Source organism: Ochotona curzoniae, unplaced genomic scaffold, assembly GCF_017591425.1.
Source record: "Ochotona curzoniae isolate NIBS_2020 unplaced genomic scaffold, NIBS_Ocur_1.0 scaffold_3890, whole genome shotgun sequence".
In the NCBI taxonomy this organism is placed as follows: domain Eukaryota; kingdom Metazoa; phylum Chordata; class Mammalia; order Lagomorpha; family Ochotonidae; genus Ochotona; species Ochotona curzoniae.
Genome location: NW_024467115.1, coordinates 8397117 through 8420735, shown reverse-complemented (window position 1 = coordinate 8420735; position 23619 = coordinate 8397117). Strand labels below are relative to the sequence as shown.

At 37.4% G+C, this 23619-nt stretch overlaps 1 pseudogene; it reads left to right on the top strand.

The window, feature by feature from the left end:
* Nucleotides 1-13514: 13514 nt before the first annotated feature.
* The window catches only part of LOC121146253, a 31252-nt pseudogene continuing 21147 nt past the window's right edge, over nt 13515-23619 (top strand).

Below are 23619 nucleotides of genomic sequence, written 5' to 3'. Positions count from 1 at the left end.
ATGACCCCCTAAAACAATGATTTTAAAGTTAATTATTTTTTCGTATCTCTCAATGCCTAAGAGAAGTGAGAGAATGCTTGGCTTGACTTTTTGTATTCCTCTGTGTGCTTCTGAGTGTAAACATCTTCAATACAGGCTGATTCATAACTTAATTTAATACCTAACAGATTGCCTGGTCATAGAGTCACCTTTCTACGTGCAGAATACCACATCACTCAGATTATATGAACGACACCATAAATCTATGCAGACACTCATTTTGTACTAGTGCTCAGTACCCTTAACCTCATCAGAGAGCCTGATAATCCTCAAATAATTTTGTTGGCTTCTTGCACTGTTGCCTAGTAATGAAAACAGAACCTCCTTCCAGCTATTGGCCTTCACATCACCCTTTGGGAAAACACACACAGACACACATGCACACTGACACACTGCTAGATATTCAACAAGACTCAGTGTTTATTTGGGGACCACAAATAGCTTACTTGGGTCAAATAAGATAATCCCTTCAGGTCTTTTTCCTTTGGGCCCTCATATAACAAATCACATGTTTGTTTTAAGTCTTTTTTGGCTAGAAAAGAAAATGGTATGGAAAACACTGAATTTTTAATATTGTTAATCTATAGCTAACTCAGTTTGCTGTCTTATGCAATACTGCAAGAAACAGCTGGAGTCTACTAAGCAGAAAGCACTTTTATGGTTTCTCTTAAGGGCTATTAAATCAACGTGATGAGAGCACAGCTGGACTGGATCCTGAAAAATTTATCAGATCGCACACAATACATAAAGGAAGCACGCGGTGCTATTGCAGACTCGGCACCAGCCTCCTTGCTTAGGCCACAGGTGGAGTTTACCAGAGAAAGCAAACTCCCCTAGTGAGCCCTTGAAAATCTGATTTTTCTCTATACCTCTCCCTTATGCGTGGGTGTCTTCTTAAAATACCAGTTACTCATGCAACTCTTAAAAAGATTTTTCTGGCTGGAGTTACTGGCATGACTAGGAAGTACAAGGACCTGCTTGGCTGTCTCAATATAGCTTTCAACACCAAGAGTCATGGTTTTTTGCTTAATAATTTTTAGCACTTGGTAGATCCAAAATTACAGCCCTTATGAAAACTGAGAGAATACAGAGACTGAGTAAAGCTTTTGATAATAGCCAATGCATAAGCAACAACTTACACATTGTTAAATTGAAGCAAGAATAAGACAACAATAAGAAATTAGAATTGTTTTTCCTTTTCTTATCTGAAATAAATTTCCTCAATTTTTTAAGGAACATGGATGTCATAGATACAAAATCATTATTACTTAAATGGTATGCAAATATTTTCTATTCTGTGGTTCATTAAACCAACAGGTACCCATTAAGTGACACAGTGATAGAACTGAAAAATAGAAACTAACCTTCCGAACCTGTTCGCAATTAGGCATAATGGCTCAGGATTCTATTCCAATGATTTCTGCCATCTTAGTCTCTATGTCAAACTGAGAGGACAGCGACATAATGGAGCATGAATATAAGCCTAAACTGGGAAGTCGGATTGCTGATTTTGAGGAGCTAAGCAATTTCTGCAATTTTTTTTTTTAAATCTGTTTCATTTGTAAAATGGAAATAATTACATTTTTCCTCTATAAGTATTAAAAAGGAAAATGTATATGAAATATTTAGCTCAGTGACTGGCATGCAGTTAGTCCCTATTATTATTATTTTTTTAAAGATTTATTTTTATTATTTTTTTATTGGAAAGGCGGATATACAGAGAGGAGGAGAGACAGAGAGGAAGATCTTCCGTCCGATGATTCACTCCCCAAGTGAGCGCAACGGGCCGATACTATGCCAATCCGAAGCCAGGAGCCTCTTCCGGGTCTCCCACGCTGGTGCAGGGTCCCAAAGCCTTGGGCCGTCCTGGACTGCTTTCCCGGGCCACAGGCAGGGAGCTGGAAGGGAAGCGGGGCTGCCGGGGTAGAACTGGCGCCCATATGGGATCCCGGGCGCGCAAGGTGAGGACCTTAACCACTTGCGCCACCGTGCCGGGCCCTATTATTATTATTTTTTAAGATTTATTTATTTGTTGGAAAGTCAGATATACAGAGAGGAGGAGAGATAGAAAGGAAAAGCTTCCATCTGTTGATTCACTCCCCAAGTGACCGCAACAGCTGGAGCTGAGCCGATCTGCAGCCAGGAGCCTGGAGCTTCTTCCAGGTCTCCCACGTGGGTGCAGGGTCCCAAAGCTTTGGGCCGTCCTGGACTGCTTTCCAGGACCACAGGCAGGGAGCTGGATGGGAAGTGGAGCTGCCGGGATTAGAACTGGCGCCCATATGAGATCCCGAGGCGTTCAAGGTGAGGACTTCAGCCGCTAGGTCATGCCACTGGGCCCAGTTAGTCCCTTTTATATCATTCACCACTTATGCTTCCTCCTCTGTGTCCTATTCCTCCTTCCCCACTGTGATGAATGCCCCACTGTGGCATTCATCACCTTCATAAGATTATGAATTTTTGATTATAAAATGTGCCTTATTTATTTATGCCTATATCATAACACATTTAATTTTTGATGGATGAAAACATGGCTTAATCAAGCCCTTGGTGATAAATCATGTGTCATGCTCTACTGGATAAGAAGGCCCTAAAATGAGTATCAAATCCTATCCATAATATATGGCTGGAGAATTTCCCATGCTACAAAACAATTTTAAAATACATACATGTCAAAATGTAAAATTATATGCTATAATAGATAGTGATTACCATATATCATGGGTTTCCATAAAAATTTATTTGCAGAAACAAATCAAACCTGTAGTGCTACATCATGGCATGATTAGATCAAGCATTTTTATGTGAGAGTTCCACACTGGTGGTGGCCATGTTAAATTCTGTCATGTGAGGAATCTGTTCTAGGGTAATTAACCATATGTATCTCATGACATACAAGAGTAAAAATAAAAAGTTAAAAATCAGCTAACCCAATCACCAGAAAAGTAAGCTTAGTAAGACTATCTTTCAGCAAAGGCTAATGATATTTTGCCTGTTACAGATAGTTTAGGAACACAGAATTTTTATTTTTCCCCTTGACTCCCTTATATTAAGATCAAAAGTCCACTTCCTTTCTGCCCTAAAGCAATAACAACAAACAAACTTAAATTTCAGAGGTTTACAATTTTTATACAAGTTTCATTTTCCTCTAGGAACTTTCAGAAAGCTCAAATTAGAACTACTTATACTGAACTTTTTATATCTCATTTAAAATACTCTACCCCACCCTCAACCCATGCAATATCATATTATAGCCAGAAAAGTGGAGGTAAGATGCATATCTTGTGATCTAACTGCCTCTTCCAAATTAGAGTCCAGAAATCATAATAGTCTTGAACATTCCTCTTATTTCCAATGTAGTTTGGAATCATTCAAGCCCTGTTTTTAACCATCTGGGTACTAATCACTCCTGTATAATTTATGTTTATAACATAGTTTACACTATTTACATTTGGCACAAAATGAAGGATAAAACCAAGGCCTGTTTCCAATTTGGTTATTGTATCACAATATTCTGATGTTGGTCCTTCCTATGATTTTCACATTTCATACTGCACTTTTTCATGTGACTTTTATATTCTGTTGCCATTATAGCACAATAACTAGAGAACAATGGTGGAAAAAAATAATCAATTTATACTACAAGAATTCAGACAGGTAAATAGGAATTTGGCCAAGTTTTCCCCAATCCAGCTCTTTAACACCAAATGTATTCTCTCAACACATTGCTGGATAACAAATATCTTACCCATATAAAAGTAGTATTATAAGCAATGCCATTGTGTCTTTTTTCTTTGCATGAAATTAATCTTTCAAGGTCTTCATAAAACCAAAATCTGCATATTTTCACAGAATGGGTATTAAAATTAAGACTGATTTTTTCCATTAGAACCTGGTTTTAAAAATTAGTATATTGGGCCCAGCGCGGTGGCGCAAGTGGTTAAGGTCCTCACCTAGCACGCCCAGGATCCCATATGGGCGCCGGTTCTAATCCCCGGCAGCCCCGCTTCCCTTCCAGCTCCCAGACTGTGGCCAGGGAAAGCAGTCCAGGACGGCCCAAAGCTTTGGGACCCTGCACCAGCGTGGGAGACCCAGAAGAGGCTCCTGGCTTCGGATTGGCATAGTATCAGCCATTGTGCTCACTTGGGGAGTGAATCATCGGATGGAAGATCTTCCTCTCTGTCTCTCCTCCTCTCTGTATATCCGCCTTTCCAATAAAATAAATAAATAATAAAAATTTTTAAAAAAATTAGTATAGTAGTAGACGGACACATGTTTATCCTAATGGTAAAGAGAGTGGATAAAATGCCCACACCCAATATTTGTCATGGATGGTTAATTTCCTGCCTCTTGCTCTTAACTAGACTTCTGCTTTTAGCTTTCTGCTAATCCAGATCCTGAAGGCACTGGTGAAAGCTCAAGTTTTTTGGCTCATGCCACAAATATGGAAGACTTGAGTTGCTTCACATTTCTGGTTGTAGTTGGGAATAAATCCTCATTGGGCAGGGGGTGTCTTTTCCTCACTTTATCTCTTTTCCTCTCAAATAAATAACATTTAAAAAATCAACGTATGGCACTGTTCACCAACTTCTGTGATGAGAGTGTCCTGAACTGTAGGACAATGGAACAGAATAGGAATCCATGCAATTACAACTAACTCATCTTTGACATACAAGCTAAAGTCAATCCTTGGAGAAAGAAGTTTCTGAAAGGCATGATTCTGGGAAAATCTGATGCATGAATGCAGAAGTATGAAACAGGATTCCTACCATACAGCATATACAGACATCAACTCAGAATGGATCTGTAATCTGATCTACACCTGAAACAATGCAATTATTGGAAGAAAACATTGGAAAACTTGGCAAGGACTATCATAAACAAAGACATCTTGGAAAACACTCCAGAAATATGGTCAATTGAAACAAAAATAAGACCTGGTCCAATAGCCTAGCGGCTAAATCCTTGAAATCCGAGGATTCCATATGGGCACTGGTTCATGTCCCGGCTTTTCCACTTCTCATATAAGCTCCCTGCATATGGCCTGGGAAACAAGACAAGGATGGTTCAAGGCCCTGCCACCCTGCACCCAGGTGGAAGACTCAGAAAAAGCTCCTGGCTTCTGGCTCCATCGGCTCAGCTCCGGCTGTTTTAGCCACTTAAGAAGTGAACCAGCAGCTACAAGTTCTTTTCTCTATAAAACTGATTTTCCTACAAAATAAATAAATAAATAAATCTTACAAAAAATAGCAGACAAATGGTATTGCAGCAAGCTACAAAGCTTCCTCACAGCAAAGGAAACGCTCATAAAAGTGTAGAGGCAGCTAAATAAATGGGAGAAAATATTTTCAAACTTTGCAAATGATAAAGAATTAACACTGAACATCTTAAAAAGAGCTGAAGAATCAACAACAGCAAAACAAAATAAGTTAATAAATGAGAAATAGTCATGAACAGGTATTTCTGTTTTCAAAAATCATTAATATTCACATGCATAATGACTGCAACTCAGCTCTTCTTTCGAGCTCCCGATGCGCCATCCCATGTGTGTTTTCAATTTGATTTCCTCCATTTCACGTCACATGTTTTAAGGGTGCAACTTAAGTGTCATATCCTTTAAAACTTTTTTCTGCTCTACCCTCCCATTTTTTGCCTACTGAAATTTATGTGTTGAAACCAGTTCATTGTGCTTTGTCATAGCCAATTGTGAGCACTTATTTTCAACAAAATATTCGATATTTATACCCCGACAGGTTGAAATTGATTAATATGAAAGTGCCTAAATAACATAAATAGGAAAATGCTAATATTTTGGTTTATTACTTTGTTCTTAGGAATCAAAGTTTCACTTAAATACTATAGAAATCATTATTTCTATTAAATATATGCCAAAAAATTCATAAGTTGTTGTTATAATGTATTTTATTGGGCTATTTTTGTTAGGCATTTTTTCCATCTTACCCTTAGGTAGTAAATTCTGCATTCAGGACTGTCTCACTAGTTCAGATTCCCACAATAGTGCCTAAAGAACTCTACGGAGTCACTAGATTATTTTTAATAAAATAAACTATGCCAGCCAAATCAATAAAATATTCAGTTATAAAATATTTTCCAAACTGATAAATGAATGTTAAAGAACTTCAAAAAATAGCATAAATGCTCAAAAGTATTGTGTAGAGCTTATCACACAGAAGCAACCACTGTTACATATATAACTGCTACTTAGCTCTTCTTGCTATCACAAATACACAGTGCAATTTAATGTATAACTTTTATAATTTTCTCACAAAATATTGTGTTTTAAAACACATTATGAATGATTTTGCACATCATAAGTACTTTCTGCGTCTACATTTGTAATATTATATGTGTGTTTATGAAACTTTGCACCATTAATTAAATGTCCTCTGATGTAGCCTGATCTGTTTTTAAATATTGATTTATATGAGAATTATTGGAGTGTAAGGGCAGCAAGAAATCTCTAATTAACATTCATATTTATTCTCTTTACATTTCTATAGTCATTTCCATATTGTAGACTATTAAAATTACTGTTTTAAATGACTGTTTTTAAACATGAGAACTTGAAAATTATCTTCTAACAATAAAAATTCACTATGTCTACAGCATATGAGGTCTTATTTCCCTAGTCTTCGCAATCACTAGATACTCTTATCTACCTGTCTACCAAAGAAATGAACAAAAGCAAACCCAGTTTTATTCACAAAATTTTACTGGAATTAAAAATTGGGAACATTTTCCTTGAGGTATTTCTTTATACTCAAGATACAAAGTTAAAATAAACTTCAGAAGATAAATATTTCCATACTTTACAAGATATATTATTTCTTTCCTTTAGAAAGTCTGCTAAAATTTTTGAATATAATATCCTCTATCAAATCCCAATTTCAGTCCTGAAAATCATTCAACCTGTTGGGAAGGAAAAGCCATTCAAATCTGTTGGAAAATAAAGCTCATTTAAAATGGACATTATAACATAGTTATTGATGACCAAGTATCAGGATGTGCAAAGTATACCATCATCTGAATAGAACCACCAATGTGGCCTGAGACTAGAAAACTGCCATCCCTGGGAGCTATCCAGGGTACTGGGCTGAAGCTCTGACCCTAAAAACTGGTACCTGAGTTTTCTGAATGTGACTTCTATTTTCTTTCTGCCCAAACTTTCCAAATTCCAAATGCAGCTCCAAAATAATAGATGTATTCTCACAATGAATTTATTAAATCAACCAAATGATTTTTAAACTAAATTTGAAAAGTTTTTGTTACCCTTTTCCTTACTTGTCTATTTGAACAAGCTGTCATTTTTGCCTAAGACAGCCTTTTTTATTTAGTTGAGTACATAAAACAGATGTCTTAGCTGTAGCTCCCATTTTCAATGAAAATCAATGCCTTTGCATGGTTAGACAACGTGTCTAAGAAAATATTTAATGATCCGTGAAACTCCCTTAACCACATGAGTCTTCTTCTTTTTTAATATATAAGCATCAACAAGTCATTTTTCCATGAAGTGAATTTTTGATATCCAAGACTGTCACTTTCACTTACACAATATGTTGCCTTATTATCTTTAAGCTGGCCTCCTGTCACTCTTTCTTATAAAGACTCATTTATTTTTCTTGGAAATTTAGTTTTATAGAGAGCAGGAAAAACAGAGAAAAAGATCTTTCACCCATTGACTCACCTCCCAAGTGTTTACAACAGCAGGAGCTGAGCTGATCTGAAGCCAGGAGCCAAAAGCTTCTTCTAGGTCTCCCACTCTTAAGAAATGCATTTTGCATCTTATCAACATTTTTAAATTTTTTAAGGGCTAATCCTCTACTTCTGAAAATTAAGTAGAAGAGTAACAACTGCAGATAACCCACAATTTAACTAAGTTAAAGAACGTGTCAGATATTAGGTAACTTGAGAGAACTACGTATTTGCAAAAATCTGGGCCATTCATTCTCTGACAAAAAATTAGTCTCAAAAAAGAGCTGGAATCCTTATTTTTAGAGCTGGAGAATCTTTAAATAATTGTGGCATAAAAATAAGAGAAAAATAAAAACTATGTCAATTGTCTCCTATTTTACAGAAGGCCATGGCAGTTATATTTCTATTCTTTGTAAATGACCTGTGAGGATACATCTCTATTCTGCCACATGGAAACTCCCCACATAGCCAATACCCCACTCAGTGATGTCAAAACAATGACTATCAAATAAAACATCTTGTCATCTATATATATATTTTCTTTAGAAAATATGGAACATTCTCCAAGAAGACAAAAATGAATGAGAAAGACAAAGCATATCAAGTGAGTTACTATAAAATGTAGAAGTAATGATTCAAAAAATTTGCTACTCCTTGGTATGACACACAAGAATATAAATAGCATCACAATAATCCCATCACCAACATAACCAATATAAATGACCACATCTGTAATTTTAGATTTGTCTATCTCCTCCATTGTGTCAATTTATAACCGGAATTGCAATGTGAAGAAATTCTCATTTATAATATTTATGACTGCATTTCACTTTTATTTGTTGATATACATTTAAGTATCTGGAAATTTAAAAAGTAATCCAAACTAAGATTATATTTAAAATTAGAAAGTTTTTTCTTAATTATTTTATTTTTATTTGAAAGACAGATTTACAGAGAGAAGAGACAGAGAGAAAGATCTTCTGTCCGCTGATTCACTCTCCAAGTGGTCACAATGGCCAGAGCTGAGCCAATCCAAAGCCAGGAGTCAGAACTTTTTTCAGGGTCTCCCGCTTGGGTGCAGGGTCCCAAGGCATTGGGCCATCCTAAATTGCTTTCCCAGGCCACAATAAGGAAGCTGGAAGAGAAGTGGAGCAGCCAAGACATGAACTAGTGTCTGTATGGGATCCCGCTGCTTGTAAGGAGAGGATTTAACCACTGAACCAACACACCAGGCTCAAAAAATGGGAAATTTAAAATTCAGGGCAACTGAGTTGGCAATCACTCTATGAGGAGATGATGTTCTGTTATGGCAGGATGCACTGATTTTAATGAGACAACTATAGACTAGATTCCAGTAACATCCCCCCTAGTTGTGTCAATCAAAACTGTCATTAGACATTGCCACTGTGTCGTAATGTTAATGTACTCCAAATCGTCTTGGTTAGCAGTCATTTTCTCTTTATCATCTTTTTAAATTTTAAATTTTATGGTACAATTCTATATGGTCTGGGATTTTCCTACTCCTTCAGCAAATCCCCACCATCCAATGATTTTCCCCTTATTATTATGATAGTATAGTCCTTCATAAGCAGTCATAAGTCCATCATTCTGTTGTTTAAATGTGTCCTGAAGGGCCCAGCGCGGTGGCGCAGTGGTTAACGTCCTCGCCTTGCACGCCCGGGATCCCATATGGGTGCCAGTTCTATCCCAGCAGCCACGCTTCCCTTCCAGCTCCCTGCCTGTGGCCCGGGAAAGCAGCCGAGGACGGCCCAAAGCTTTGGGACCCTGCACCCGCGTGGGAGACCCGGAAGAGGCTCCTGGCTTCGGATTGGCATAGCATCAGCCATTGCGCTCACTTGGGGAGTGAATCATTGGACGGAAGATCTTCCTCTCTGTCTCTCCTCTCTGTATATCCGCCTTTCCAATAAAAACATAATAAAAATAAATCTTTAATGTGTCCTGAAATCGCAGGTACAGACAATCACAGACATTCCAGCATCCTATGGTTAAACATATATCCAACAGTTTCATTGGGAACCCATCTTTGATTTGGAAGTACGGATATATACTGCATTGTACCTTCACATCTGGATATGGTAGTCTCTATTACGCCATCACTATATATTCCCGTAAATGATAAGCCATGCAACAAAGTCAACAACCGGAACAAAGTTAAAACAAAACATTTACAGCACCATGGAGTTAAACAGCATGCTACTGAATAACTAATTTATTGATAAAGAAATGAAAAAACACAAACGCTTATTGGGAAAATGATGCTACTCTGTGATTTAAGAGTCACTGAAGGATTTGATAAGAGAAATGAAACTATTTGGAAGAAATGAAAAATAAAACAAAAATAGGCCAACAACAAAATGTTACAATATGTACATGTTCCTTATATAGTACTGTTATTCACAGATTTAATTGTTCTAAAAAATATTTTTAGCCAGATTGCCAACTAGTAACTCATCTAAAAACATCTGTGTTCGATTTTTTTTCAAGTTAGTGACCTTGCCTAGGTCAGTAACACTAATACATCAATATGCACAGGCAATAACACAGAGATGAGTATAATTCTGCTAAAGAATATTTTCCATGTACCTTAACTAAGTACTAAGATATTTGAATAGCAATTGTTTTTATTTTCCTAGAGATACTAGAATGATTAATCTTATTCTTATATAAAATTGCCAGGTAAAAATTCACAATAAAATGAGCATGTGTCAGATTTTAAGTTTTAATTTTTACCTTCAGAAGTAGTATCGCTGCTTCCAATGAAAGACTGTGCAGGTATGTGTGCGTGTGTGTGTTTGTATGCACATTTCCTTTCTTCTAAATTCTGCCCGTCTATATAGAATCAGTGTTGAGTAAAGGTTCTCCTGTATACAAGATATAGGCATCTACTCACAATGCTTTCATACAAGAAAAATAGGAAACAAATTCCAGAATATTCTTAAGCTTTCCTACTAAGAAAGGTATAGATTACAAAACAAATGTATTTTTGATTGTAAAAAGTAAATCAACCAATAATATAATAAATAAACAAAATATAGTCTTATGAAAATCTTACAAGTTGTTTCTGAAGAACATTTTGAAGGGTGTTACTTTTCTTTTTGTATCATGTTCCATTTTACATTTCAAATGAAAACAAAATATTATTAATGTAATAGCATTGTAATATCTTCTAAATGTACTATCCAGATGTAAAATGAACCCTTTTGTACTTTTTACTTACTATTTTACTTAATAAAACACGTTTGTAGGTTTTTTTTTTATTAAAAGCTATTGCTTTAAACCTTTCAGTAACATTTTTTGACTTGCACTATGCATGCCAGGAACATAAAGCCAAGAGTCGTGGAATTACAGACAGCTCTTGTCAGCACAGCGTTTCTTTTTGTTTTCCTCCACACATGCACCTCTAATAAGCTTCGCAAACACATGCTAATTCCCCTGAGCAGAATTAAAGCAACAATCACATTCCCAGATCTTAAAGAAAGGAAAATATTCTGTTACTGCTACCCAGTGGTGACTCAAAGTTTCTGGGACAATAGGTACTTTAATCATATCTTCTTTTCTACTCCCCATCATATTCTCATCCTGCATTCTCAATATTATTTATAATCAAAATCTTGTCCTTCTCATGTTTGTATCTTGCCTTCTCCTTTGTTTAGCTTTCTATAGACTCCCCACTCGAAAATATTTTCCTCTCTTGGCATTCCCGAGATTATGCTCTAAATACAAATACAGAGATAGATTCAAGAGGTGATCAGCAGCACGAAGTGTGCGAGCAAAACTTCTTAGCTGATTCAACTTAATTTTCTATGAACATGGATTCTTTCTTTCAGGATTCTTCAGAAAACTCACTCTAACTGTAGTTCTCCTAGAAGAGTTGGGAAAAGAAAAGATTAAAATGGTTAACCTCTCTGATTTCAGTTCCTATTCTTTGCAATAATGATAATGGTATGCCTCACCCTTAGCTATCCGGAAGGTTAATGCATAAATATAAAGCACTAAGCAGAGTACTTGCACCAGAATTAGTACTGCAACCAACACCAACATCACCATTACTGTCACCAGCACAAAATCGCAAACTAATTCTTTGTCTGCATTAGGAAGTGATTTTTGAAGTTCTCCATATTAAAAATTGCTCATGTGTCAGACTTCACAAAAATTTGTGGAAAATGAAACCAAAACAAGTTTATTTTGATGCAAATAGATTTATTATGATATGTTTTCAATGAATTTTAGGAAATCTCCTATCATAATCATGCTTTCCAAAATAATTCAGAATGCAGTTTTCCCAGATGCGTCCTCAAAATGACTGCAGGAAAGCCTTAAATGTTTAGTAGTCTCGGAAACATGTCATGTTACTTACTCACGAGGTGTATTTGCTTAGGACTGCAATCTGAGTATCCAGGGCAGAATACATAGTTGTCTAATTTATTTTCTGTCTGTGGGAGGAAAGTTAAAGGAACAAAATGATTTCAAAGAATTGCCAAAATAGTGAGACATGAAAATGCTGCTCAAAATGTGAGAGGTACAAAAAAAGTACTCTTAGAAAAGCAGAATTATATCTGGAATATCTATTAAGTAATGTGTGCAGTTACGTTAATTTTCTATTTTCAATAAATAAAAAGCAACATATACGGTGTGCAATAGAATTACCACTTCAATTTCGAACAAAAAGCATAAAATATTCCAATGTTTGAGGAATCACCAAATCAGGGCCCAGAGCAATGACTCAGTGACTAAATTATTTCCTTGCAAGTGCATGGACCCATGACGGGTACCAGTTCACCTCCTGGCTGCTCCACCTCCCAACCTGTTCCCTGCTTGGGAGCTGGAAAAGCAGTGGAGGATGGCCCAAATCCAGATCTCCCACACAGAACATCTGGAAGAAGCTTCTGGCTCCTGACTTGGGATTGACTCAGCTCTGGCCGCTGTGACCACTTAGGGAGTACACAGGTGGACAAAAATACTTTCTCTCTGTCTCTTCTTCTCTTTGTAAGTCTGCCTTTTCAATAAAAATAAATAAATCTTATAAAAAGATAAAGAAAGAAAAATGACTGAAACAATCAAATCTAAATAGCATAATGGAAGCAGATATTGAACTGATATTTTTAGAAGTTGATGTAATAATTATCCAAGGCAATTTTTCATAATGTAATAGAATATAATGTCCAGAACAAAATGCACAGACTCCACTGTGCTTCAGGAAGTGTCAACAATGCATTTATCTCTGCAACCAATCAAAAAGCTGAATAATCTCATCATTCCAGAAAGTTCCCTAATAGTCTCTTCATTTATTCAGTCTATATTTCTAAAAAAATTATTACTCTCCTAATTTGTATAACTTTACATTAGATGTGCTGGTTCTTGAATTAGTACAAATGGATTGTACATTATATATATATACATACATACATATATATGAATTTTTAAAGTGTAACATTAAAAGAAGATAGTACAAGTAATTGTGTCATGGTGGTCATGCTAGTTTATTTTGTGGTGTGTAATTTTTTACTTAATAATTTTATGTTTTAATTAATGCTTTTATACTGCACTGAATTATGCCAAATTCTGTTACATTACGGTAGGGCAAACTAAACAAATAAACGTTACTAGAAGGCTACAAATTGGAGAATTTTACTTCTGTGGAATATGTGAATATGGTAAACAGATACTCTGTCTAGATTTGTGTAACATCATAACTGCAAAATCTCCCACAAAATATGCTAAAAGCACATGCAATCTGGCACAGCATGCAGACTCAGGAATGGGAATACTACAGAAGTGGGAGTGGAACCAAGGAGAAATCGTGGCGTGACAGAAGAGTAAACGGACAGGACGAGAACAAACTGAAGCTTAATGGCCTCATAGCCTTCATCCTCTCAAAATTGCCGCTAACTTTCCAACTTTTCCTTTCTCAAAGTGAAGGCACACTGAAAGATGCTCATAGAAGGAAGGAAAAACGGTAAGCATTCAAGCAACAAGTGTTGCGTGTTAAAGAAGCAATGAAATCTGGAAGCATGTAACTATCATTTAACACAGGACTTAGAAATAAGAAGCCTCAACTGTAAACATTGAATATGAAACAAGTGAGTCCTCTACTGAAAAGCTTGTTTCAAGCTTATAGACCTGTGAGTTTCACCAATTTATCCTTTCACATCCACATTGATACTGATTATCTAACCAACAGCAACAAATACAAGTGCAATCAGTAAGCAAAGAAAATTTTGGAAGAAATATTAGCATTCCTGTATTAGTGTTCATTATGCTTGCACAGATTACACTATATACTACCTCTATTAATTAAATTTGATTATAAAAACCTATATTCATGGTAGCTACCAACTCTAACAAGCTATGTTTATTTTTTTAAGATTTTTCTTTTTATTGGAAGGCAAGATTTCCAGAGAGAAGGCAGACAGATCTTCTGTCTGTTGCTGGTTCACTCTCAAGTGATGGCAATGATTAGACCGGAGCCAATCCCAAATCAGGAGCCAGGAGATTCCTCCATGTCTCCTACACAGGTCCAGTGTCCCAAGGCTTTGGGTTGTCCTTGACTGCTTTCCCAGGCTACAAGCAGGGAGATGGATGGGAAGCAGAACAGCTGGGATTAGAACCAGCACCCATATGGGACCCCAGCACATGCACTAGACTACTAGACTACTGCACTAGGTCTCATAAGCTGTGTTTTGCAGCAGTCATATCCAGGAGATCCTTTGCTGTGTGTTTGGCTAATGTTTGTGGGGTGGAAGAAGCAATGGGCAAAACAAGTGGCAGTGGGTAATAAGTGGATTAGCATAAAAGAAATACTTCTAAACAAATAACCTGGGGAACCTCACAGGAAGATGGTGACTGTCAAATGTGGTTCAAAAATTTGGTCCAGTTACACTCTGTGGCATTTTAAAATTACAAAAGCTCTATTGGATTGGACTTCTCTGAAGTAAAACAATAAAACAAACACTAGTATTTCCCTTTCTAACTCATCATTAATTATAACCAGAACAAAAGCTATACCATTGAGAACTAAGTGATCTTCACAAAAGAACACAGATCAAATTCATTTATAAATCAACACATATTGAAAATATATGAAAAAGTATTACACCTACATTGAATAAAACTGAAAATGTTTTCATTATAGTTTCATCGCTCTTTAATTTTTTCTATCATTGAGCAACATTTTGGGGACTCTTGCCTTATATGAATACATTGGCCATTAATTGACAGCTATTCAGTATTAACATTTAATGTTACAGAGAAAAATGAGGACAAATTTTTGTTGAAATGGCTTTTGATGCCTTTCTTTGAGCAATCTTCTCACTTACAAACTAAAATTTTCAAAACTGCTACATCGGAAAAGTTGAGTGTTTTGCCCCCTCATCTCAGACATTGAAAACAAGGATTCTCTTATAGCAGCAAGTAAAATTATTTTGAAATTAAGTGAGTCTTGATTTGTTAAAGCAAACCTCACCATCATCTGACAGAACCTCTTAGCCACAAACTCTCAAGTAACACTTCTCTGTTATTTGTTTGAGAGAAGGAAAAGTTTCGTGCTACTGCAAGTTGAGCCACATACAGCAGGAAAGCTGCTTTCTTTAAAACAGCCATGACACAAAGTTTATAAGAAAGTTATTTTCATAATGGTTACTACATGGTAGCAGAATGTATCCCAGAGTGAAATAGTTTTTATTTATTGTTAATTTTGTACAATGCACTCTATCTGACTTCTTTTCCGATATAAAGAATTATTTGCTCCTTACAGACAAACCACTTTCAAAGAAATACTTGTTAATTTGGAATAGTCTGAAAGGATATAGCATGCTGTACAGTGCTGCTGTAGACTCAGTTCCAAGAAGTCCCCTCCAGCACTCCTGTTTCCATAGGCATCCTCTTTTAAGAACTTCACATGGTCTATATAGCCATCCAAAAATCCTATTCGAAACTTTGGTATCGCAGAAATTTTGGATGATCTAAACTGAAATATCACACAACTAACTGATATGCTAGGAAATAGGAAATGTGCTGAGCAGTATTTGAAGGCACAGAAAAGAACAGGATTGCATGGGCAATAAAGGGCAGATGATGGAGAAAAGGCATTTCACAATTTACAGTATTGGCAGACACAGGGAAGGGAAGAAAACAGTGTTTAAGAAGAAGCAATCAGGGAAGGAGAACAGAAATATCAAAAGTCTGGAGAATTATGTATTTTAAAAAAGTGGCACATTTTCAAGTGCTTCTGGGAAGTGAAAGGAAATGGTAAAAATCCTGTTGACTGAAAAAAATATAAGTTGTTGAACACCTTGATGAGGGCTGTTTCAGGAATTTCAGGAGAATCGAGAGAACTGGCTTTGTTTGAGCTTTGCCACTGGCTGAGGTCTTCTGCTAAAGATATAGCAACAATGGTGCAGTCCAGACCAACTGCATCCTTCTGTGCTCACATCCAAAAGGCAAATGGTGGCACTACAACCACTCAGCTTTACTCTCTGCAGCCACGCCTGAGTTCAAACAGGCCCCATTTTCCTACCTCCATATGCTCCCACAGTGCATCCCAGCTCCAGCCCAACCTAACTTATCATGTCCTACATGACCACAAACTTCACCAGAATGCCCCTCGCTGGAGTCACATCCTCTATTCTTTGAATTCTATGTCCCAACAGGCCTCAAGTATGCCATGTGTTACCTGACAATGCAGCGTCAGCAGTGACCTGAGAATGTACAAACAAGAAGTTTCAGGCACTGAATGACTGCATCATTGAGTGACTTTTTTCCTAAGTTCACTTCCTGGAGCAGAACTAGACTGTTCACTAAATCCATCATATCTAGAACCAGGACGGGAAGAAGCAGTATCAGGAGGTTACTCAGCCGCCACAACAAGACAGTATCTAGGGGCATCATCATCCTGGTGGAGGACATCAAACAGCTTCAGCAAAGTTTGAAGAGATGCTTCAGAGAAATGACCCTACGAGCTTCCAGGAAACCCCTGTAAACTTTCAGACAGGACGCTGAGAAGGTTGCTCTCATGCCCTTTAACAATAATGCAAAATACACTCTTCATGAAGTTTGTTTTGAAGACACTGAGCGTTTAGGAAATGCAAGCCAGCTTCAGGAACACTGGTACAATTTCAAGTGACATTCCCAAATCTGATTTCACAACTACCTTAGAATGATGTGTACTAACAATGTACGAGTTTAGGAGCTAAGGACTTTTGGAGGTGAAGAATAGCAGAATTCTGAATTTACTTTTTAAAATTTATTTATTTATTTATTTATTTATTTATTTATTTTATGTATTTACATAGTTTATTAGGGTAAAAAAGGTTCAAGGGCTACAGGAAAGTGGGTAAGACTATTATTTTTTCCATATTGTTTCCTTTATGTTTAAAGGGGGGTATGAAGGGAGAAGGCCCACCCAAATTCCCACCCCCGACAGGTCCCAGATGTAGGGTATGCTCTGAGGTTCTTGCTCAAGTGGTTTTGATATTTCAACAGTTATGAATTGCTGCCAATCTTGCCACTCCAAGCACTATGAGGTCCTTGAAGAATCCACTGATTGACATAGTCCATCATAGAGTTTCTGTTTGTACTTTTCAAAGCTATAAACTGAATCTGCACAATTATGCCTGTTCTAGAGGAAGCAGGATTCAAAATAGTACCAACAATAGGTCCACTCTTTCACCTGCAAAATGAACCCGCTTAAAGGAATATCTGTAGTGCGTGAAGCATGAGAAATGTGCTGTGGAAACCAAGACACGACAGGCTCCTTGTAGAATGACATTCAAAATTGGCAGGGATAAATGGCAGCAGCCTTCCTGAGTGAATATCAGGACCTGAGCAATGTTAACATCTGAATTTATCATCTACAGAAAGCTTCTGGGAAGCAAACAAACCAGGATTCCTTCACCTCTTCCTTTTCCTGACTTCAGCTGTAGTCACTCCTTACGACTGACAGCCACACAAGAAGGATCCTTACAATGAAGATAGTTGCAAGTGAAAACCAACAGTTTATCATAATGATATTGATGAAAAAATTGTGTTTTCAGAGAAATTATATATTGCCAGCAAGAACAAAAGATTTAATTCTTTAGAGGTTTGAAATGGCCTTGCACAGTTTTATGAGAAAGATCTAGCACAGAAACGTCTAGCACAGAAGCTCCTTAACAATAAATCCTTAACGGGCCCAGTGCGGTGGCGCAAGTGGTTAAAGGTCCTCGCCTTGCACGTCCGGGATCCCATATGGGCACCGGTTCTAATCCCGGCAGCCCTGCTTCCCTTCCAGCTCCCTGCCTGTGGCCTGGGAAAGCAGTCGAGGACGGCCCAAAGCTTTGGGAACCTGCACCCGCGTGGGAGACCCGGAAGAGGCTCCTGGCTTCGGATCAGCATAGTATCGGCCCGTTGCGCTCACTTGGGGAGTGAATCATCGGACGGAAGATCTTCCTCTCTGTCTCTCCTCTCTGTATATCCGCCTTTCCAATGAAAAAATAATAAAAATAAATCTTAAAAAAAAACAATAAATCCTTAACAATCAATACTTATTTTTTAAAACTTATTTATTTATTTATTTATTTATTTATTTATTTATTTATTTTATTATTCCATGATACAATCTATAGGCTCCAGAATTTCCCTTCTTCGCTCCCCAAATCCCTCCCCTACTGGTTCCCTCCATATTACTATAATAATATAGTTCTTCATAAACAGTCACAAGTCCATCACTCTGATATCCAAGTGTGTTCTGACATTCTAGGCATGGACAATGGCTGAGAATCCATTGTTCTGTTGTCAAGATATATTTAACAGTTTCATTGGGAGTCTATCTTTGCTTTGGAAGTAGAGATGCACACTGCATTGTATCTTAACATTTATATGAGATAGTTACTATGCATCCCCTTAATGAAAAGTCATAAAACAAAATTAAAAACAGAGATAAAAGTAGAAGATTAAGAATGTTATGAAGTTAAATAACATGCTACTGAATGGCCAATGAAATGAAGAAATGAAATGAAAAAGAAATGAAAAACAAAACCAAAGAGCTTCCTGAAGCAAATGATGCTACTTTGTGACCTAAGAGTGAGTGTGGAAATTAATGACAAGAACTTTTGTTTAAATAAATGAAAATAAAAATAAAAGTATCAAGTCCCCTAAGATGCAGCAAAACAGTACCAAAGGGGCTGTTGGTCTTTTAATTTGCATGAAGGTTGCCTTATATCAGATACACCATATGATATTTGTTCTTTGGGATTGATTTATTTCACTGAGTATAGTGGTCTCTAGTTGGAATTATTTGGTAGAATTTCATTTCTTTAAATGAATGAATAGGGCCCGACGGCGTAGCCTAGAGGCTAAAGTCCTCACCTAGTACCCCCTGGGATCCCATATGGGCGCCAGTTCTAATCCCGGCAGCTCCACTTCCCATCCAGCTCCCTGCTTGTGACCTGGGAAAGCAGTTGAGAACAGCCCAAATACTTGGGACCCTGCACCCGCATGGGAGACCCGGAAGAGGCTCCTGATTCTCAGCTTCAGATCAGCACAACACTGGCCATTGCAGTCACTTGGGGAGTGAATCATGGGACGAAAGATCTTCCTCTCTGTCTCTCCTAATCTCTGTATATCTGACTTTGTAATAAAAATAAATCAATCTTTAAAAAAATAAATGAATGAGTAGTATTTCACGAACTACATATAGCAGAATTTCTTTATCCACTCCTCTTTTGACAGAAATCTGAATTGCTTCCACGTCTTCGCTATTGTAGATTGTGATGCTGCAAATATAGGATTACGGATCCCTTTCTCATATGCAGATTTCATCCAATTAACCTCACCAAAAATGTGGAAGACCTTTATAATGAAAATCATAACACATACAAAAGAAATAGAAGACAGAAAAGATGGAGAAATCTATTATGTTCCTGGATTGGCAGGATCAACATCATCAAAATGTTCGTATTATAAAAAGTAATATGCAGATTCAATATGATCCAAATCAATATCCCAAAAAGCATTCTTTTCAGAAATATAAAAGATGATACAAAAGTTCTTCTGGAAACACATGAGACCACAAACAGCCAAAGCTTTCCTCAACAATAAAAATCAGGCTGGAGGAATCACAATTCCAGACCACAAGACATACTAGAGGGCAGTGGTTATCAAAACAGTCTGGTACTGGTGAAGAAACAAAGAAGAAGATCAATGGAACAGAATGGAAACACCAGAAGAGAAACCCACACATGCACAGCCAACTAATCTTTGACCAGAGAACTGAAACTAATCCAAGGGAAAAGTCTGGTCTCTTCAACAAACACTACCAGAACAACTGGATAGTAGCCTGCAGAGGTAAGAAGCAAGATCCTCACCTGTCACCTTAACAAAATCAGCAATACATGGATCAAGGACCTAAATATGAGCCCAGAAACCATCATACTTTTAGAGGAAAATATAGGAAGCAGTCTCAAAGATGTAGGAATCAAGGAAGACTTCTTAGAAAAGTCAGCAGAAGTATAGGCAGTCAAACCCAAAATAAACAAATGGGACTACATTAAACCAAAAGTTTCTGTACAACTAAAGAAATGATCAACAAAATGAATTAGCAACCAACAGAATGGGAGAAAATGTTTGCTCACTACATAATAGATAGGGAACTTATCTCCAGGATTTACACACTCAATAGCAGAAGAACATACAACCCTGTGAAGAAATAGGCAAAGAGAATGAATAAAAGAAAAAATTCAAGTGGCTAAAAGGCATATGAAAGAATTGGTGCTTCTAAAGATTCAAGAGAAAAAAATTACAACCTGGCCTATCCCAGGAAAAACTCTTGGATTACATGGTTGTTTGGTTGATTGGGTTTTAATAAACATATTTAAGCCTAACACGGTAGCCCAGTGGCTAAAATTTTTGCCTTAAATGTTCCAGGATCACATATGGCTGCCAGTTTGAATCCTGGTGGTCCCATTTCCGATTTAGCTCCCTGCTTGTAGCCTGGAAAAGCAGTTAAGGATGTCCCAAAGCATTGGGCCCTTGCATCTGCGTGGCAGACCCAGAAAAGGCTTTTAGGCATCTGGCTTCAGATTGTCTCAGCTCTGGCCACTGCGGCCACTTGGGGAGTGAAACAATGATGGGAGTTATTCTCCTTCTCTCCTCCTCTCTTGTATATCCAGCTTTCCAATAAAACGCCCATGTGTTTTGATGTTTTGGATTTCAGTTGCATTTCTTCCCAATGCTTTCTTTTCTCTTATCTAATTCATTGTTGGCTCATGGATTACACAGTGTCATCATTTTACCCAAGAGACTTTCGTGTTTTCTTTTTGTCACCTATGCATTTGTTACTCAGTGGCACTTTTTTTTTTCATGGTGCTGTAATTTTGTTATTGTTTTTGCTATTCTAATTCATACCAGTGGGCCTGGCGCAGTGGACTAGCGGATAGGAGCCTCTCCTGGAATGCTCCAGGATCCCGTAAGGGTGCCAGTTCTAATTGCAACATCCCTGTTTCCCTTCGAGCTCCCTGCTTGTAGCCTGGGAAGGCAACTGAGGACAGTGCAAGGACTTGGGAACCTGTACCCTCATGGGAGACCCAGAGAAATTTCCTGGCTCCTGGCTTTGGATCAGCTCAGCTCCAGCCATTGCTATCACTTGTTGAACGAATCATTAGACGGAAGATCTTCCTCTCTGTTTATACTCATCTCTGTATATCTGACTTTGCAATAAAAATAAATAAATCTTCATATAATAATTCATACTAGTTGTTGACCTTATTTCATGGCTTCTCACTTATGGGAATGTATAGTGATGGAGTAATAGAGACTGCCATACGCAGCTCTGGGGATACAACGCAATAAGCATCCATGCTTCCAAATCAAAGATGGACTCCAGTGAAACTGTTGGAAGTGTGTAGACAATGGGATGCTAGACTGTCTGACACTGTCTGAACCAGGAATGTCAGGGCACACTTAAACAAAAGACTGATGGACTCAAGACTCTTTATGAAGGACTACACTATTGCAGCAACATGAGAAAAATCGGTCTGGGTGTTGGAGTGGTATGGGGAATCCCAGTCTCTACAAAATTGTACTATAAAATTCAAAAATTCAAAATAAAAATTTAGCAATAAATAGATTTTAAAAAAAACATACTTAATGCCATTAAAATATCTAATAAATTTCTTTCTGTTAAAATAAATATTTGGCAAATCAGTGTCAGAAACAGTAAAAGGTCTTGCTACTGTAATAATACGGGGGAAATCAGTGTAGGGAGGGATTTTGAGAGGGGTAGTGGGAAACTCCAGATATGGAACTGCATTATAAAATAAAAAAAAAATGTTTTTAAATGTCTTCTTGGAATGAATTGAAGAGTCCAAGGTAGGAGAACGGAAAGAGGAAGAATTGGTTAATTTCTGAGTTTTGTTATTGTTGAAATAAGAAAACCAAGAGAGGGTATGTTGTGCCCCAATGAAGTGTACTGTGCACTGCCATGTAGGCATCTCATATTAAGTCCTGGCTGCTCTGCATAACACCAAGCCTCCTGCTGATGCACATGGAAAGGCAGCAGATGGATCCCAAGAATATGGATTTCTGACTCCCTCTCGAGAGACTTACATGGAGTTCTAGGTTCCTGGCTATGGCCTGAGTAGGTTCTGGCTGTTGTGGTCATCTGGGGAGTGAAATATCAGGTGGAAGAAATCTCAAGAAATTCTCTCTCTCTCTCTCTTCTCTGTCTCTCTCTCTCTCACTTTCTTTTCCAAATAAAATAAAGTCTTTAAGAAAAAACAACTGGAGGAGAATGTGGGAGATGTGAATTACATTTTTCTATTTTTGCTTTTGAAGGAAGGTGATGTGGAGATGCATTTGAGATCTGTAGACAATACATTGGCTGTACAAGTGAAAGGCATGGGCATGTGTGATAGCTGGTGTAATGCTTTTGTGGAGACAGTGAAAGAGTTCCAGACTCAGGCCGAAGCTCACCGAGAAATTGAGCAACTTTTTGATTCACAACAGTAGGGAAAGCGGGATAAGTATGTGAAGATGCAGACCAGCTTGTAGAATTGATGCTGGAAACATGAGATGTTGTTTTCTTCAGATTAACCTGATTTTCCATACAAATGCTTTTTATGAGACTTCATCATATTAATGCTAAAAGGGAAAACTTTACTGAAGACTTGAAAAATGGTAGAAAGGTAAATTAGTAGGAAAATATTGTGGGGTGCTGGAAATATTGAGTATCCTTTCAAGATTTAAACTTGAGTCCAGTTTGAGTGCTTATGGAACTATTCTGTTGCTAAGTATTGGTGCATGCAAAAGTACATATAGATAGTAAGCAGAAAAATGTGCTTAATTGACACAAAGTTTTGTCAGATGGACCATGGGATCAAAGAGAAGAATGACAGATCAGGGCCCAGGAATGATGGCTCAGTAGCTAAATCCTCACCTTGCATGCAATGAAAACCCATATGGGCACTGGCTTATGTCCCAGGTGCTCCACTTCCCATCCAGCTCCCTACTTGTGTCTTGGGAAATCAGCAGAGGATGGCCCAAAACCTTGGAACCCTGAACCCACACAGGAGATCAGGAAGAAGCTCCTGGTTTTGGAAAAGCTCAGCTTCAGCTACTGTGGTCACTTGAGGAGTAAAGAGTAGATGAAGATCTTTCTGTCTCTCCTCTCTGTATATTTGTCTTTCCAATAAAAAAAAACTTTAAAAGATGACTGATCAGAAATTAATATATTTGCACCTAAAATTCTAATAATTGTCTACTTTTTCTATGTGCTCACATATGAGTTTTCTAAAAAAATTACAAAACTGTAAAGTTGGATCAGAGGTAAAAGATAAAGCACTTCCTACATGTGGCACTTATTCCAATTCAAACTTT